Source organism: Muntiacus reevesi, chromosome 22, assembly GCF_963930625.1.
Source record: "Muntiacus reevesi chromosome 22, mMunRee1.1, whole genome shotgun sequence".
Lineage (NCBI taxonomy): Eukaryota > Metazoa > Chordata > Mammalia > Artiodactyla > Cervidae > Muntiacus > Muntiacus reevesi.
In genome coordinates this window covers 49,008,927-49,026,454 of record NC_089270.1, presented here as the reverse complement: position 1 = coordinate 49,026,454, position 17,528 = coordinate 49,008,927, and the positions used below count along the sequence as shown (strand labels likewise).

Genomic DNA, 17,528 nt, shown 5'->3' with positions numbered 1-17,528 from the left:
TGGAAGTGAGAAATATATTTAAGGGGCTAGATCTGATAGACAGAGTGCCTGATGAACTATGGACAGAGGTTCATGACATTATACAGGAGACAGAGATCAAGACCATCACCAAGAAAAAGAAATGCAAAAAAGCAAAATGGGTGTCTGAGGAAGCCTTGCAAATAGCTGTGAAAAGAAGAGAAGTGAAAAGCGAAGGAGAAAAGGAAAGATATCCCCATGTGAATGCAGAGTTCCAAGAAAAGCAAGGAGAGATAAGAAAGCGTTCTTCAGTGATCAGTGCAAAGAAATAGAGGAAAACAAGAGAATGGGAAAGACTAGAGATCTCTTCAAGAAAATTAGAGATACCAAGGGAAATTTTCATGCAAAGATGGGTACAGTAAAGGACAGAAATGGTATATGTCTAACAGAAGCAGAAGATATTAAGAAGAGGTTGCAAGAATACACAGAAAAACTATACGAAAAAGATCTTCATGATGGAGATAATCATGATGGTGTGATCACTCACCTAGAGCCAGACATCCTGGAATGAGAAGTCAAGTGGGCCTTAGGAAGCATCTCTAAGAAAAAAGCTAGTGGATGTGATGGAATTCCAGTTGAGCTATTTCAAATCCTGAAAGATGATGCTGTGAAAGTGCTGCACTCGATATGCCAGCAGATTTGGAAAACTCAGCAGTGGCCACAGGACTGGAAATGTCAGTTTTCATTCCAATCCCTAAAAAAGGCAATCCCAAAGAATGCTCAGACTACCACACAATTGCACTCATCTCAAATGCTAGTAAAGTAATGTTTAAAATTCTCCAAGCCAGGCTTCAGCAATACATGAACTGTGAACTTCCAGATATTCAAGCTGGTTTTAGAAAAGGCAGAGGAACCAGAGATCAAATTGCCAATATCCACTGGCAAGAGAGTTCCAGAAAAACACCTATTTCTGATTTATTGACTATGCCAAACATTTGACTGTGTAGATCACAATAAACTGGAAAATTCTGAAGGAGTTGGGCATACCAGACCACCTGACCTGCCTCTTGAGAAACCTGTATGCAGGTCAAGAAGCAACAGCTAGAACTGGACATGGAACAACAGACTGGTTCCAAATAGGAAAAAGAGTACGTCAAGGCTGTATATTGTCACTCTGCTCATTCAGCTTATATGCAGAGTACATCATGAGAAACTCTAGGCTGGATGATGCACAAGCTGGAATCAAGATTGCCGGGAGAAACATCAATAACGTCAGATATGCAGATAACACCACCCTTATGGCAGAAAGTGAAGAAGAACTAAAGAGCCTCTTGATGAAAGTGAAAGAGGAGAGTGAAAAAGTTGGCTTAAAGCTCAACATTCAGAAAATGAAGATCATGGCATCTGGTTTCATCACTTCATGGGAAATAGATGGGGAAACAGTGGAAACAGTGTCAGACTTTATTTTTGGGGCTTCAAAATCACTGCAGATAGTGACTGCAGCCATGAAATTAAAAGACGCTTACTCCTTGGAAAGAAAGTTATGACCAAACTAGAAAGCATTTAAAAAGCAGAGACATTACATTGCCAACAAAGGTCTGTCTCGTCAAGGCTATGGTTTTTCCAGTAGTCATGTATGGATGTGAGAGTTGGACTATAAAGAAAGCTGAGAGCAGAAGAATTGCTGCTTTTGAGCTGTGGTGTTAGATAAAGCTCTTGAGAGTCCCTTGGACTGCAAGGTGATCCAATAGGTCCATCCTAAAGGAAATCAGTCCTGAGTCTTCATTGGAAGGACTAATGTTGAAGCTGAAACTCCAGTACTTTGGCCACCTGATGTGAAGAGCTGACTCATTTGAAGACCCCGAAGTTGGGAAAGATGGAGGGCAGGAGGTGAAGGGCACGACAGAGTATGAGCTGGCTGAATGGCATCATCGACTCAATGGACTTGAGTTTGGGTGGACCTTGGGAGTTGGTGATGGACAGGGAGGCCTGGCGTGCTGCGGTTCGTGGGGTCACAGAGTCGGTCAGACATAACCGAGTGATTAAACTGAACTGAACTGTTGGGAAAAACCATACATTTGACTAGACGAACCTTTGTTGGCAAAGTAATGTCTCTGCTTTTTAATATGCTTATTAGGTTGGTCATAGCTTTTCTTCCAAGGAGTAAGCATCTTTTAATTTCATGGCTGCAATCACCATCTGCAGTGAATTTGGAGCCCCCCAAAATAAAGTCTCTCACTGTATCCATTGTTTCCCCAACTATTTGCCATGAAGTGATGGGACCAGATGCCATGATCTCAGTTTTCTGAATGTTGAGTTTTACACCAACATTTTCACTCTCCTCTTACACTTTCATCAAGAGGCTCTTTAGTTCTTCTTCAATTTCTGCAATAAGTGTGGTGTCGTCTGCATATCTGAGGTTATTGATATTTCTCCCAGCAATCTTGATTCCAGCTTGTGCTTCATCCAGCTCAGTGTTTCTCATGATGTACTCTGCATATAAGTTCAATAAATAGAGTGACTATATACAGCCTCGATGTACTCCTTTCCCAATTTGGAGCCAGTCTTTTGTTCCATGTCCAGGTCTAACTGTTGCTCCCTGAGCTGCATAGAGACATCTCAGGAGGCAGGTCAGGTGGTCTGGTATTCCCATCTCTTTAAGAGTTTTCCACAGTTTGTTGTGATCCAAATAGTCAAAGGCTTTGGTGCAGTCAGTAAAGCAGAAATAGATGTTTTTCTGGAACTCTTGTTTTTTCAATGATTCAGCAGATATTGGCAATTTGATCCCTGGTTCCTGTTCCTTTTATAAATCCAGATGGAACATCTGGAAGTTCAAGGTTCATGTAGTGTTAAAGCCTGGCTTGGAGAATTTTGAACATTTCTTTGCTAGCATAGGAGCTGAGTGCAGTTGTGTGGTTGTCAGCATTTTGTGGGATTGGAATGAAAACTAACCTTTTCCTGTCCTGTGGCCACTGCTGAGTTTTCCAAATTTGCTGGCATACTGAGTGCAGCACTTTCACAGCATCATCTTTTAGGATTTGAAATAGCTCAACTGGAATTCCATCACCTCCACTAGCTTTGTTCATAATGACGCTTCCTAAGGCCCACTTCACATCACACCCCAGGATGTCTGGCCCTAGGTGAGTGATCACACCATTCTGATTATCTGGGTCATGGAGCTGTTTTTGTATAGCCCTTCTGGCTATTGTTGACACCTCTTATTAATATCTTCTGTGTCTGCAGGTCCATGGAATTTTTGTCCTTTATTTTGTCCATCTTTGCACAAAACACTCCCTTGGTAGCTCTCATTTTCTTGAAGAGACCTATAGTCTTTCCCATTCAATTGTTTTCCTCTATTTCTTTGCACTGATCACTGAAGAAGGCTTTCTTATCTCTCCTTGCTATTCTTTGGAACTCTGCATTCAAATGGGGATATCTTTCCTTTTCTCCTTTGCCTTTTGCATCTCTTCTTTTCACAGCTATTTGTAAGGCCTCCTCAGACAACCATTTTGCTTTTTGCATTTCTTTTCCTTGGGGAAGTACTTGATCCCTGCCTCCTGTACAATGTCAAGAACCTCCATCCATAGTTCTTCAGGTACTCTTGTCTATCAGATCTAATTCCTTGCATCTATTTCTCACTTCCAATGTATAATTTTAAGGGATTTGATTTAGGTCATACCTGAATGTTCTAGAGGTTTTCCCTACTTTCTTTAATTTAAGTCTGAATTTGGAATTAAGTAGTTCATGATCTGAGCCACAGTAAGCTGCGGGTCTTGTTTTTGCTAACGAGAGCTTCTCCATCTCTGGCTGCAAAGAATGTAATCAGTCTGATTTCAGTTTTGACCACCTGGTGATGTCCATGTGTAGACTCTCCTCTTGTCTTGTTGGAAGAGGGTGTTTGTTATGACCAGTGTGTTCGCTTGACAAAACTCCACTAGCCTGCTTCATTTTGTACACCCAAGCCGAACTTGTCTGTTACTCTAGATATCTCTTGACTTCCTACTTTTGCACTCCAGTCCCCTATAATTAAAAGGACATCTTTTTTGGGTATTAGTTCCTGAAAGTCTTGTAGGTTTTCATAGAATTGTTTAACTTCAACTTCTTCAGCATTACTGGTTGGGGCGTAGACTTGGATTACCATGATACTGAATGGTTTGCCTTGGAAAGGAACAAAATCATTTTGTTGTTTTTGAGATTACATCCAAGTCCTGCATTTTGGACTTTCTTGTTGACTGTGATGGCTACTCCATTTCTTCTAAGGGATTCTTGCCCACAGTAGTAGGTATAATTGTCATCTGAGTTAAATTACCCCATTCCAGTCTGTTTTAGTTCACTGATTCCTAAAATGTCAGTGTTCACTCTTGCCATCTCCTGTTTGACCACTTCCAATTTGCCTTGATTCGTGGACCTAACATTCCAGGTTCCTATGCAGCATTACCCTTCACAGCATCGGACTTGACTTCCATCATGAGTCACATTGGCAACTGGGTGTTGTTTTTGCTGTGGCTCCATCTCTTCATTCTTCTGGAGTTATTTCTCCACTGATCTCTAGTAGCATACTGGGCGTCTACCAACTTGGGGAGTTCATCTTTCAGTGTCCTATCTTTTTGCCTTTTCATACTGTTCATGGGGTTCTCAAGGCAAGAATACTGAAGTGGTTTGCTATTCTCTTCTCCAGTGGGCCACGTTTTGTCAGAATTCTCCACCATGACCTGATTTTAAAGCAGCCAAAATCCTGCCATGGAATCCCCTATGTGAATTTAAATGGATATGAATTCTTTGTGTATATTTAGTTTCTTCAAATAAACTTAAGATTAAGTAACAACACACACAAAGTAGTTTTTCAACAAATAATTTGAGATTATATTTCTCTTTTGCATACATGTGTGCTCAGTCTAGTCCGACTCTTTGTGACCCCGTGGACTGTATCTCACCAGTCTCCTCTGTCTACGGGATTTTCCAGACAAGAATACTCAGGGGAATAATCATTCCTTTCTCCAGGGAATATTCCTGACCCAAGCATCGAATCTGCATCTCCTGAATCTCCTGCATTGGCAGGCAGATTTTTTACCACTCAGTCATCTGAGAAGCCCATATTTCCCTTTTGACTTATATATTCATTTTGATATACCAGAAGAGCTAGCATACTGCCTTTCTCAGAGTAGTAATTTAATAAATATACCTGAAAAAATGCTCACTATAAAATAATTACAACTTCTTTTTCTTTGTTAACAGATTGTCCTCCCCAATTCTAATATTGAAGTAATTCAAAAAAATTAAATGTTTTTTTTTTTTATTAGTTGGAGGCTAATTACTTCAGAACATTTCAGTGGGTTTTGTCATACATTGATATGAATCAGCCATAGAGTTACACGTATTCCCCACCAACACTAAGCAGAATCATTAAATTATCTATTCTTAATTTGATGAGGACACATTTTAAAATAATAAGACTGCATTTTGATTTTAAAATACTTCATTCAATACTTGGAAAATTGGGATATAACTCAAGTACAATTTTGGATTCTTTCAAAACAAATTGTGACAAATTAAAATTCTTTAAGACCCTCCAAGACCCTTCCTACAGAGCATAAAATCAGTTTACATTTAATTTTAGGCATAGTAGAATGTCAACTAGAAATATTTATGCTTCAAAGTAGTTGGAAAAACAACATGCCAAAATATATCCCACATTTAGATTATTTGAAACACTGAGATGTTAAGAACCTGGAGCTCCACATTGGTGGGATGGTGGTCCATGTGAATTCTTCCAGTCAAGTAGTTTTGAAGAGAATAAATAAGGGAACTACTCATAGAATAATTTTACTGGAATAAAAGAATGTTTGAAGAGCTACATCCCCATCCCTTCTCTGTGTTTTTTGTCTACTAATGCTTAAAAACTAATCAAAGCAGGAAAATTACCATGTTCCTCTTCACTTTCTCTTCCTCGTTTAGAACCATTCAGTCTATTTCTCCTAAAATACAGGAAAGTCATCCTTTCATGTGATGGTCAGTTTCTTGAGGGGGGAAGAATGCTGTCTATGCCTGTCTTAAAGTTTAATGCTTCTCCTCTGATCTTTGATGCTCTGACTTTCTGCCCAAGAAAGAGAGACAGATGGACATGGACACACACACAAGAAACAAAGTAGAAATGACTGAAGGGAGAAAGGAAGAAACTCAAGGGGAAAGCGGTGGCCACTACTGGTACAATACATTTTGAGGGATGTATCAACAAGGGCTGCACTGTAGTTGTGGCAGGAGACAGCAGACTGAGAACACACATAACTCTGTCCATGGGAAAGCATTTGGTCTGGATGGATTGCTTCAAGAATCTGGTGTCACAAAGAAAAATGACAATAACAACAAAGACGTGAGCTATGAAATTTCCATACGACAAGGGAAAATAAATACGATTCGAGATGAGTGTCTATAGCCAAGATTACAGCCAGTGTGCTGGCACTCATCTAGATGTGGCACGCAGACTACAAGTGGCAGAAATTTATTCTTTTCAGCTCTCAGAGTAACCAGGGGGAACCTGACATATAGCTGGAACCCATGAGCACTCAAGTTTGCCCTGATTCAAATGTCCCTTTTCTATGTGTTTGAAGAACGATACCAGAAAAAAACAAAAGAAATGATAATAAAATTATTCACTATCCCTGTAGTAAATAAAATGGCATGATTTTCATGAAAAAGAAGGAAAAGACGATTAAGTTTTTAATGTCTATATTTGTTTATGTTACCATCAATTCAAACATGAGGTTTCTGGATCAAGACAGATTGTTATTACTGACAGTAATACTTGTATCAGTTCACTACACAACAGTTTCTACCTTCTTCTGGGGTGATGCTATATGGACAAGCTGGCATGTTTGGGTGTCATATAACAGGAGAAAAGTCATGAAATTAAGAATCAGGAATTCAATACACATGCTGTCCAGTTAACATCCTTCCTTCCTGAGAAGAGAAATGATTTTCCCTTATGCAAACAAATTCTCCTAGGGTAGAGAAAGGGAAGTTCCCTTGTGGGAAGTAAGTAGTGGTCTCTAGATGAACTGTAAGTCTCCAGGTTTATATATCCTGGTATACACCCAAGGTTCCAGGTTTCCTTCCCTTTTGGAATGTAAATATATAGTTTGGGGAGGTAAAGTTCTCTTTATGGAAAGCACAATCACAGAAAACTAACCAAACTGATTACATGAATCACAGCCTTGTCTAAATCAATGAAACTATTAGCCATGCAGTGTAGGGCACCCAAGATGGACGGGTCATGGTGAAGAGTTCTGACAAAACGTGGTCCACTGAAGGAACGGAAAGCCACTGAAGACTGTTGCGTTGAGAACCGCATGAACAACATGAAAAGCCAAAACTATGACACTGAAAGATGAACTCCCCATTTTGCTCGGCGCCCAATATGCTACTGGAGAAGAGCGGAGTAATAGCCCCAGAAGGAATAAAGAGGATGAGCCAAAGTGGAAACAGCCAGGTGTGGATGTGTCTGGTGGTGAAAGTAAATTCTGATGCTGTAAAGAACAATATTGCAACAGAAACCTGGAATGTTAGGTCCACACATCCAGGTAAATTGGAAGTGGTCAAACAGGAGATGGCAAGAGAGAACAGTGAAATTTTAGGATTCAGTAAACGAAAATGGCCTGGAATGGGTGAAATTAACTCAGATGACCATTGTATCTAGTACTGTGGGCAAGACTCCCTTAGTAGAAACGGAGTAGCCCTCACAGTCAACAAAAGAGTCCAAAATGCAGGTCTTGGAGGTGATCTAAAAAATGACAGAATGACCCCTCTTTGTTTCCAATGCAAACCATTCAATATCACAGTAATCCAAGTCTGTGCCCCAACCACTAATGCCAAAGAAGCTGAAGTTGAACAGTTCTATGAAGACCTACAAGACTTTCTAGAACTAACACCAAAAAAAAAAAAAAAAAAAGATATCCTTTTCATCACAGGGAACTGAAATACAAAAGTAGGAAGTCAAGAGATACCTGGAGTAACAGGCAAGTTTGGCTTAGAGTACAAAATGAACCAGGCTAACAAAGTTTTGTCAAGAGAATGTACTGGTCATAACAAACACCCTCTTCCAACCACACAAGAGATGAATCTATATGTGGAGGTCACCAGATGGTCAATACCGAAATCCAATTGATTATATTCTTTCCATCCAAAGATGGAGAAGCTCTATACAGTCAGCAAAAATAAGACCAGGAGCTGACTGTGGCTCAGACCATGAACTCCTTATTGCCAAATTCAGACTGAAATTGAAGAAAGTAGGAAAACCACTAGAGCATTCAGGTATGACCTAAGTCAAATCCCTTACGATTATACAGTAGAAGCGACAAATAAATTTAAGGGATTAGATCTGAGAGAGAGAGAGTGCCTGAAGAACTATAAACAGAAGTTTGTAAGACTATATAGGAGATGGAACCATACCCAAGAAAAGAAATGCAAAAAGACAAAATGGTTGTCTGGGGTGGCCTTACAAATAGCTGAGAAAAGAAGAGAAGTGAAAGGCAAAGGAGAAAAGGAAAGATATCCCCAGGTGAATGCAGATTTCCACAGAGTAGCAAGGAGAAATAAGAAAGCCTTCCTCAGTGTTCAGTGCAAAGAAATAGAGGAAAACAATTGAATGGGAAAGACTATGGATCTCTTCATGAAAATTAGAGATACCAAGGGAATATTTCATGCAAAGAGGAGAACAAAAAAGGATAGAAATGGTATGGATCTAACAGAAGCAGAAGATATTAAGAGTAGATGGCAAGAATATACAGAAGAACTACACAAAAGAGATCTTAATGACCCAGATAATCACAATTGTGTGATCACTCACCTAGAGCCAGACATCCTGGAGTGTGAAGTCAAGTGGGCCTGAGGAAGAATCACTACAAACCAGGCTACTGGAGGTGATGGAATTCCAGCTGATCTATTTCAAATCCTAAAAGATGAGGCTGTTCAAGTGCTCAACTCAATATGCCAGCAAATTTGGAAAACTCAGCAGTGGCCACAGGACTGGAAAATGTCAATTTTCATTCCATCCCAAAGAAAAGCAATCCCCAAGGTGTTCAAACTACCACACAATTGCACTTATTTCACATGCCAGCAAGATAATGTTCAAAATTCTCCAAGCTAGGCTTCAACAATACATGAATCCAAAACTTCCAGATATTTTAGCTGTATTTAGAAAAGGCAGAGGAAACAGACATCAAAATGCCAACATCCACTTAATCTTAGACAAAGCAAGAGAATTCCAGATAACCATCTACTTCTGCTTCAGTGACTATGCAAATCCTTTCAGTTGTGGATCACAACAAACTGGAAAATGTTTTAAGAGATAGGAATACCAAACCACCTTACCTGCCTCCTGAGAAATCTGTATGCAGGTCAAGAAGCAAGATACAACCAGACATGGAACAATGGACTGGTTCCAAATTTAGAAAGGAGTACATCAAGACTGTATAATGTCACCCTGCTTATTTAACTTATATGCACAGTACATCATGTGAAATGTCAGGCGGCTGGATGAAGTACAAGCTGGAATCAAGATTGCCAGGAGAAATATCAATAACCTCAGATATGCTGATGACACTACCATTATGGCAGAAAGCAAAGAGGAGCTAAAGAGCCTCTTGACGAAGGTGAAAGAGGAAAGTGAAAAAACTGGCTTAAAACTCAACATTTAAAATAAATGGATTAAAAAAAAAAAAACCTCAACATTCAAAAAAATGAAGATCATAGCATCCAGTCCTATCACTTCATGGCAAGTAGATGGGGAAACAATGGAAACAGTGACAGACTTTCTTTTCTTGGGCCCCCAAATCACTGCAGATGGTACTGCAGCCATGAAATTAAAAGACGCTTGCTCCTTGGAAGAAAAGCCATGACCAACCTAGATGGTCTATTAAAATGCAGAAACATTACTTTGCCAACGAAAGTCTGTCTCGTCAAAGCTGTGATTTTTCCAGTAGTCATGTTTGGATGTGAGAGTTGGACAATAAAGAAGGCTGAGTGTCAAAGATGTGATGCTTTTGAACTTTGGTGTTCGAGAAGACTCTTGAGAGTCATTTGGACAGCAAGGATATCCAACCAATCAGTCCTAAAGGAAATCAGTCCTGAATATTCATTGGAAGATCTGATACTGAAGCTGAAGCTACAGTACTTTGGCCACCTGATGTGAAGAGCTGACTCACTGGAAAAGACCCTGATGCTGGGAAAGCTGAAGGCAGGAGGAGCAGGTGACAACAGAGGATGAGACGGTTGGATGACATCACTGACTCAATGGACATGAGTTTGAGCAAGTTCTGGGAGATGGTGAAGGACAGGGAAGGCTGGCTTGTTACTGTCTGAGAGGTCACAAAGCATCGGACACAACTCATTGATGAACAACAAAAGCTTTCTAGATTTCTCACTAGAATGCCTGAAAGAACTATGGACAGGTTTATAAGACTATATAGGAGGTGGTAATCAAAACTATGTATTTTCACACATCTTTAACTTCCATGGCTTGTTTATTAACTTTTGTTCCATTTATTCCTTGCGTAGAGGGCCCTAACCTTGCAGAAAGATGAAAATATTTACTTGTTGGCAAAGAAAGAGAAAGAAAAAGCTGAGGTAAAAAGATGGCAGAATACAATAAAAAGGGTGGGGGAGGGTTACAACAAGTAATCAAATTCTAGGAACTAACAAAAATGTTAGTCTGAGCTAGACAACCTACAGAACTCATTCAAAACTGCGTGAATCAAGGTAGACCTGTGGGATTAAAAATGAGAAGGCAGCTAAAATAATACAAAAGATGAAAGTAATGAGCTGAGGCACTGTGAAGACAGTCCTGAGGAACATGAACTTGTACGAGACGAAGACCATTGCAAGGATCCCAAGAGAGAATATCCATAGGACTAGAATCTAATCAAAGGAATCTGTAGTGTTACAAAAAGGAGAAAACTTTAAGATGAGCAGGAATGTCAAATATTATTTTAAGCAATTTAACAGAGGAAAAATATTGTTACGAAGTATAATAAATAAGAAGATATTGGCTAAAGATGTTCGTAGGAACACAAAATGTGTTCAGACTCTGTGAGGAATGATTGGATGGCACTGAAGGGGTGATACAAATTTAATTTTTGAAAGTATATAAGCTATTAAGAGACAGGAAAGAGTAAATAAATAACTGGAAAAAGAAACTGTGTTATGCTGACATGTTTGAAACTTCATAAATGTTGTTAACTATATAATTCATAGAGTAAGGGTCCTGAGAAGGGCTGGAGATGGCATAGACAGAAGCTATCAATGGACAGGCAGAAGAGTCCTTCTTTAATAATATAAAAAGAGGAAATGTCAGGCAGATATGCTCTTAGGTTCCAGGACAGAAATTTGAGAGACTTATCTTCTGATGCTTTGATTTTCTCCGTGAATTAGAAGGTGGGTGATGAGGGACGAAATGGAATCATAATAAGAGTGGGTAACTATTTCAACAGATGCTATAGAGAATTGAAGAGTGAAGAGTAAAGAAACAAGGACACTTGGCTAGGCAGCGATAAATGTTGAAACCATTGTGTGATTGTTTTTTTAAGCATCACTCAGAAACCCAGCAATGGGAATAAAGAAGATAAAATGTTGAGTGTTCAGGATTGGTGTGTCTCAGGGTGTCTGTGACAGATGGACAATGGGTAAACAGACATAAGGATATCGACAAGAAAAAAGGTTGACATTACACATTTTCATTAGGCAATTTTGTTCCCCAAAGGACATCTGATAATCTTGGAGACATTATTGATTGTCATAAGAATAGGCTATGGGTGAAATAGCAGTTATTTTAAATTATAGCTCTGATATAAACTTTAGTACAAAGAACTAGTGGTCACTGTTGGCAGAATTGCCAGAAGCCCAACTTTAGGCTTGCCCTGACATTCAAAAGGAATTCCTTAGCTAAAGTAGATCTAGGACCTTCCAAAATTGGTCTAGAAGTTCAGTAAGGAAGAAATAAACATGAACACACTTATCAATATGATTTTCCCACCCTCTGCGGGGCTCCCTTCTGGCTTCACTCTTTGTAGAAAGACTTGTACTTTTACAGAACTGTGGAGCTTTTGATGAATTTCTTCACCACCAAGGATCATGACTTTTTTTGTTGGTTTTTTTTTTTTTTTTTTTTTTCAGATTAAAAGCTCATCGATCATTTCTGTTGGATGAACCTCTCTGGTATACCATCTGAAGGGTATTAGGGAAAAAAATGTCATATTCCTCTAAAGACTGAAAAAGAAACATGATATTACTGATTCAACATGATAGCTGTTTCGAAGGCAGAATTAAAGGAACATAATTTCAGCAGCTTCCTCTTTTCCTCTAATCCCAGAGTTCATTGTTATTTTATACACTGAGGCACTTTGGAACCTCTCAGATGCTTTTAATCTGGCACTTCCTAGTTGGCAATTACTACTTCATCCTCGGTCTTTATGCTCTCAAGAATTTGAGCTCATAAAACAACATTGTTCTTATAATTGTGGAAAAACCACAGGAAAAGAAAAATTCCCTGTCTTGATCAAGCCCCACTTGTGAACATTTTTATATTTATTATACTTATTATACTTTAACATGTTTTAAATTTAAGGTGGAATTGCACTCTCTTTTTGAAAAAGGGGGAGAAATCAAGAAGTCATTCTCACTGAACTACACTGGGAACATACATTAAGGGGTGTAAAAAAATTAAAGCGACTCCCCATGTTGCAAAATGAAGTTTAAAAGGCGTCTGAACTAAAGCTAACATCGCATGCGGCCAATCCAATGCCCAGGCAGAATGGAGGGATGCTAACCATGCCTGCCTGCAGTGTCACAGGAGCCAATTCATGGGAGAAGAATGATGGGACTTAATTAAAGGTGGATGATGTCACTTGAAACAACTTTTGGACTGAGGTTAGGTCAGGGTTAAGTTAAATTCTATGAGGAGTCCCTCTATGCCATGTCAGTGGACAGTTCAAACAAAGTTGATAGAAGGGAGGTAAAAGCCAAGAAGTTAAAAGTCGCACAGTAAAATAAGTGTCAATGTGTAAAAAAAATGATGACAGTTTAAAGCATTTTGAATGCTGAAAATGTTTAAGCAGGAGCATCAGAAACAGGCTTACAAAAGCTGTTAGACCCCGGTAAGGGTGGAGCTTTTATAAGATATATCCAATGAATCCTGGCTCTTTGAAAAGGGCTCCATTTCAAATGAGTCACTTACATACTTTCCCGTGCACATCAAGAGCACCATCTTAAAAGGACCAAGGAACACTAGAAAAATCTCGTGGATAGTACACATTTTAATAGCATGTTAAGATTATGTAGGCAGGGTACACGGTTGAGAAATGTGAATTTGATCTACATAAGTAAATGATCTTTGTAAAATAATTTTAAGGAAGAAAAATTTACTCTTGGTACTATGAATTTTGCCTAAAATGTTTGACAAACAAGATATATCAATGTAATAGTCAAGAAATATGTATTGATTTCCCCATTGATAGACATTAATATAATGTCTGGAAATGTTTTAGAAAATGTAAAGATGAAATGGACATGACCATATCTTTAACAAGTAAGAGAAACAGGTATTAAACAAATGGTAACACTTAATTTAGGTAGGCATAGATATAAGAAGTCTATAACAGGTATAATCAATGTCATGAGGAATGATAGGTATAATCAATGTCATGAGGAAAAATGATAGATATGATCAACATCATGAGGAAAAATTATGGCCTCCTTCACCTAGGAATAGTAACAATTATATGATAGGTATAATCAATGTTGTGAGGGAAAAAAAAACAACAACCAGTATCCTTCACCTAATTTAGAATTATAAACATGGATTATAAGCCTACCCCAGTAAGACTGGTGCATCTAACCACATGAACCAGGTCTAATCACATGGTTCCTCTAACCACGTGGACCACACTCTTGTCTAACTTAATGAAACTATACACCGTGCCAAGTAGGATCACCCAAGATGGACGAGTCATGGTGAAGAGGTCTGACAGAATGTGGTCCACTGGAGAAGAGAATGGCAAACCACTTCAGTATTCTTGTCTTGAGAACCCCATGAACAGAATGAAAAGGCAAAAAATAGGGCGCTGAAAGACGAACTCCCCATTCGGTAGGTGTCCGATATGCTACTGGAGATCAGTGGAGAAATAACTCCAGAAAGAATGAAGAGACAGAGCCAAAGCAAAAACAATAGCCAGTTGTGGATGTGACTGGTGATGAAAGAAAGGTCTGGTGCTGTAAGAGCAATATTGCATAGGAACCTGGAATGTTAGGTCCATGAATCAAGAAAAATTGGAAGTGGCCAAGCAGGAGATGGCAAGAGTGAACGTCGACATTTTAGGAATCAGCAAATTAAAATGGACTGGAATGGGTGAATGTCACTCAGATGATCATTATAACTGCTACTGTGAGCAAGGATCCCTTAGAAGAAATGTAGTAGCCATCATAGTCAACAAAAGAGTCTGAAATGCAGTACTTGGATGCAATCTCAAAAAACAACAGAATGGCCTCTGTTTGTTTCCAAGGCAAACCATTCAATATCACGGTAATCCAAGTCTATGCCCCAAACCGTAATGCTGAAGAAACTGAACTTGAAGAGTTTCTTCAGCAGAAGAACAGAAGAAACTTGAACGCTTCTATGAAGACCTACAAGACCTTCCAGGACTAACACCCAGAAGGATGTCCTTTTCATTATAGGGGACTGGAATGCAAAAGCAGCAAGTCAAGAAACACCTGGAATAACAGACAAACTTGGCCTTGGAGTACAGAATGAAGCAGGGCAAAGGCTAATAGAGTTCTGCCAAGAGAATGCACTGGTCATAGAAAACACCCTCTTCCAAAAACATAAGAGAAGACTTTACAAATGGACATCACCAGGTGGTCAACATTGAAATCAGACTGATTATATTCTTTGCAGCCAAAGATAGAGAAGCTCTATACAGTCAGCAAGAACAAGACCGGGAGCTGACTGTGGCTCAGATGATGAACTCCTTATTGCCAAATTCAGGCTGAAATTGAATAAAGTACAGAAAACGACTAGACCATTCAAGTATGACCTAAATCAAATCCCTAATGATTATACAGTGGAAGTGAGAAATAGATTTAACGGACTAGATCTGATAGACGAGGGCCTGTGTTTCTCCACTTCCCCCTCCAGCCTGTGACCCTGGTGCTTCTTTTCATCACAGCCCCCACTGAATGCTCAGGGCACAGCTGGTAAGTGAATAGATCAGAGGCTCCATTCCTCCACTGAGAAGCTCGGATGCTAGTAGGAGGAGGTATAGGCCAGGTCAGGGGCAGGGGAATGTGTAGGAGTGCAAGGGCCACTCTCCTCGCCCCCGCACTGGACACATGACCCCTTTGATGGGAACCTCTCATACTGCACACCCAGCAGGGAAAGCACAGCACAGACCCTACCTCTGAGAGACTTCAGGACACCAGCATTCCGTGGGCCCCAGGAGGGAATGTGAGAGGATCCACAGGAAGCAGGGGCTTTGAGAGGGACCTTGAAGAGGACCCTCAGCCTCCTCTTGTCCACTTCAGCCGGGGGGTGTCTCATTCGCTTCTCAGGACTCCTCACCACAGCCAGTGCAGATGTCCTGACCTTGATTCCATACGAGGTCCAACAAGGTGGTCTTTGCCTCAGTCCAGGAGAAATGACGCATGTTTCTGTCACCGTTGCCACCCCAAGGTCCACCCCTCCCCTGACCCCACTGCCTATGCTCCCTTCCTCTGACGTATGTCAGTGTGTACTTGTGTGCACACGCAGAGAATCTGCTCCACATTGCCAAAATATCCTGGGGTCTCAGGACCTCTAGTTCCCACGGCAAACTACGTGGCAGGGAGACAGCGCTAGCCTAGGAGATCCTAACTCTCCCTTCATCTCAAGACTCTGCCCCTGCCGAGGCTGATTAGTAGTAACACACACACACACACACACACACACACACACACACTAAATAAAACTTCACAGGCTAAAACGTATTGACTGAAAATTTATAGAAGCAATAGATAAGTTTGGTACCTATTATCTGACTCAGTTGACCAAGTAGAAATTATTATTCTTAAATCTTACAAAGACAGAATCTATAGTCATGAAATGATGATTAGGATAAGAAAACTTGACATTTATTTTTTTAAACAACTGATATCAAGTCCAACACTCTAAGGAAATGTAAAGTCAGGATTTTCCAGCCAGGAGTCCTGGGGCTGACAAACGCCCCTCCCCGCCCCCACTGGGCCTGGAGCGAGTGCGCAGGCGCGAGAGGCTGCAGGTGCGAGTGCGCAGGCGCGAGCGGCCACAGGCGAGTGGGCGGAGGCACAGGGACGCCAGAGCTCCCGGACCGCTCCTGAGGGGAGGGAAGGTGGAGACTGGGTCGGTCCCCACTGCGAAAGGCCCCGGACCGGGGAGCAGCGCAGACACGAGTAAGTGCAGCTCTATCCGCAGCCCCTCACCGCGCGCCCCCGCCTGCCCAACGGCCAGCGGCCCCCGACTCCTCCAGCCTCGGGGAGCGCGAGCCTCGCTGGGTCCTCGGGTCCGGGGTCGCCGCCACCGGCCGCAGGGTGAGGACCCCGGGCCGGGGCCCAAGACGGTCGTGGAACTGTGGGCGCCCCGCGCGCTCGCAGCCCTCCCTAACTCGGCGCCCCTCGACCGCGGGGGGCGGCCTCTGGGTCTGTGGGCGCCGCCTGGACCCGGTCGCCGCGGGCTCGCGGGTTCGGGAAGGGGAGGTGCCTCCGAGGAGCCCGAAGTCGGGGCCGCGGGGTGCGCGTCGGGCGCGTTGGGTCCGCGGGTGTGAAGAGGTCTCTGCTCCCGGATGCGCGCCGGTGATGGGGGCGCCCAGCTCGGGATCCTGTTCGCTGGCCGCCAACAGCGGGTGTTCAGGTGGGACTCCGTGCTCTTTGCTAAAGCCTTCTGGAGGATAGGCTACAAAAGGTTATTAACGTTCACTTTCAGCGTTTTCAGGCTTTATTGACGGTCACTGACTCTAAGAGCGCGTCTTGGAGGGCAGTTTGTGACATACTAACATCTAAGCAAAGTTTGAAATAAAACTATTCCCGCCTTTGTATGTTTTGGGGTATGGTGAAGAGTTTTTCTTGATTCCGTTAGACTTTTCAAGCCTAACGACTTTTGGCGACTTTTGGCGGAGCTGCACTGCTCTTAAATGGTGACAGTATTGTCGCTAAGTCATGTCCCAACTCTTGGGACACCGTGGACTGACTGTAGCCCTTCAGGCTCCTCTGTCCGTGGAATTCTCCAGGCAGGAATACTTGAGTGCGTTGCCATTTGCTTCTCCAGGAGATCTTCCCAACCCAGGAATCGAAGCCGAGTCTCTGGCATTGTAGGCAGATTCTTTAGCAACTGAGCTACTAGGGAAGCTCCTAAGTTAAATGAGCATTTAAAAAATACTTCTTTGAGCAGTTACCATAGACGCTCAAATATTTGAGAATTTTAGTTATAGTAATGGGCGTGGTTTCTTTGGTTTTTTGTTTGGTTTTGGGTCTTTGGTTATTTTTTGTTGTTGGTTGGCTGGTTTTGGGATTTTTGG

At 41.4% G+C, this 17,528-nt stretch overlaps 1 long non-coding RNA gene across 1 annotated transcript in view; it reads left to right on the top strand.

The window, feature by feature from the left end:
• Positions 1 to 12,228, top strand: part of LOC136152892 (uncharacterized) — a 36,557-nt gene extending 24,329 nt beyond the window's left edge. Inside the window, exon 3 of the long non-coding RNA XR_010660283.1 lies at positions 12,124 to 12,228. This is a non-coding gene — a long non-coding RNA (uncharacterized lncRNA). The remainder of the gene's footprint in view (positions 1 to 12,123) is intronic.
• The last annotated feature ends 5,300 nt before the right edge of the window (positions 12,229 to 17,528 follow it).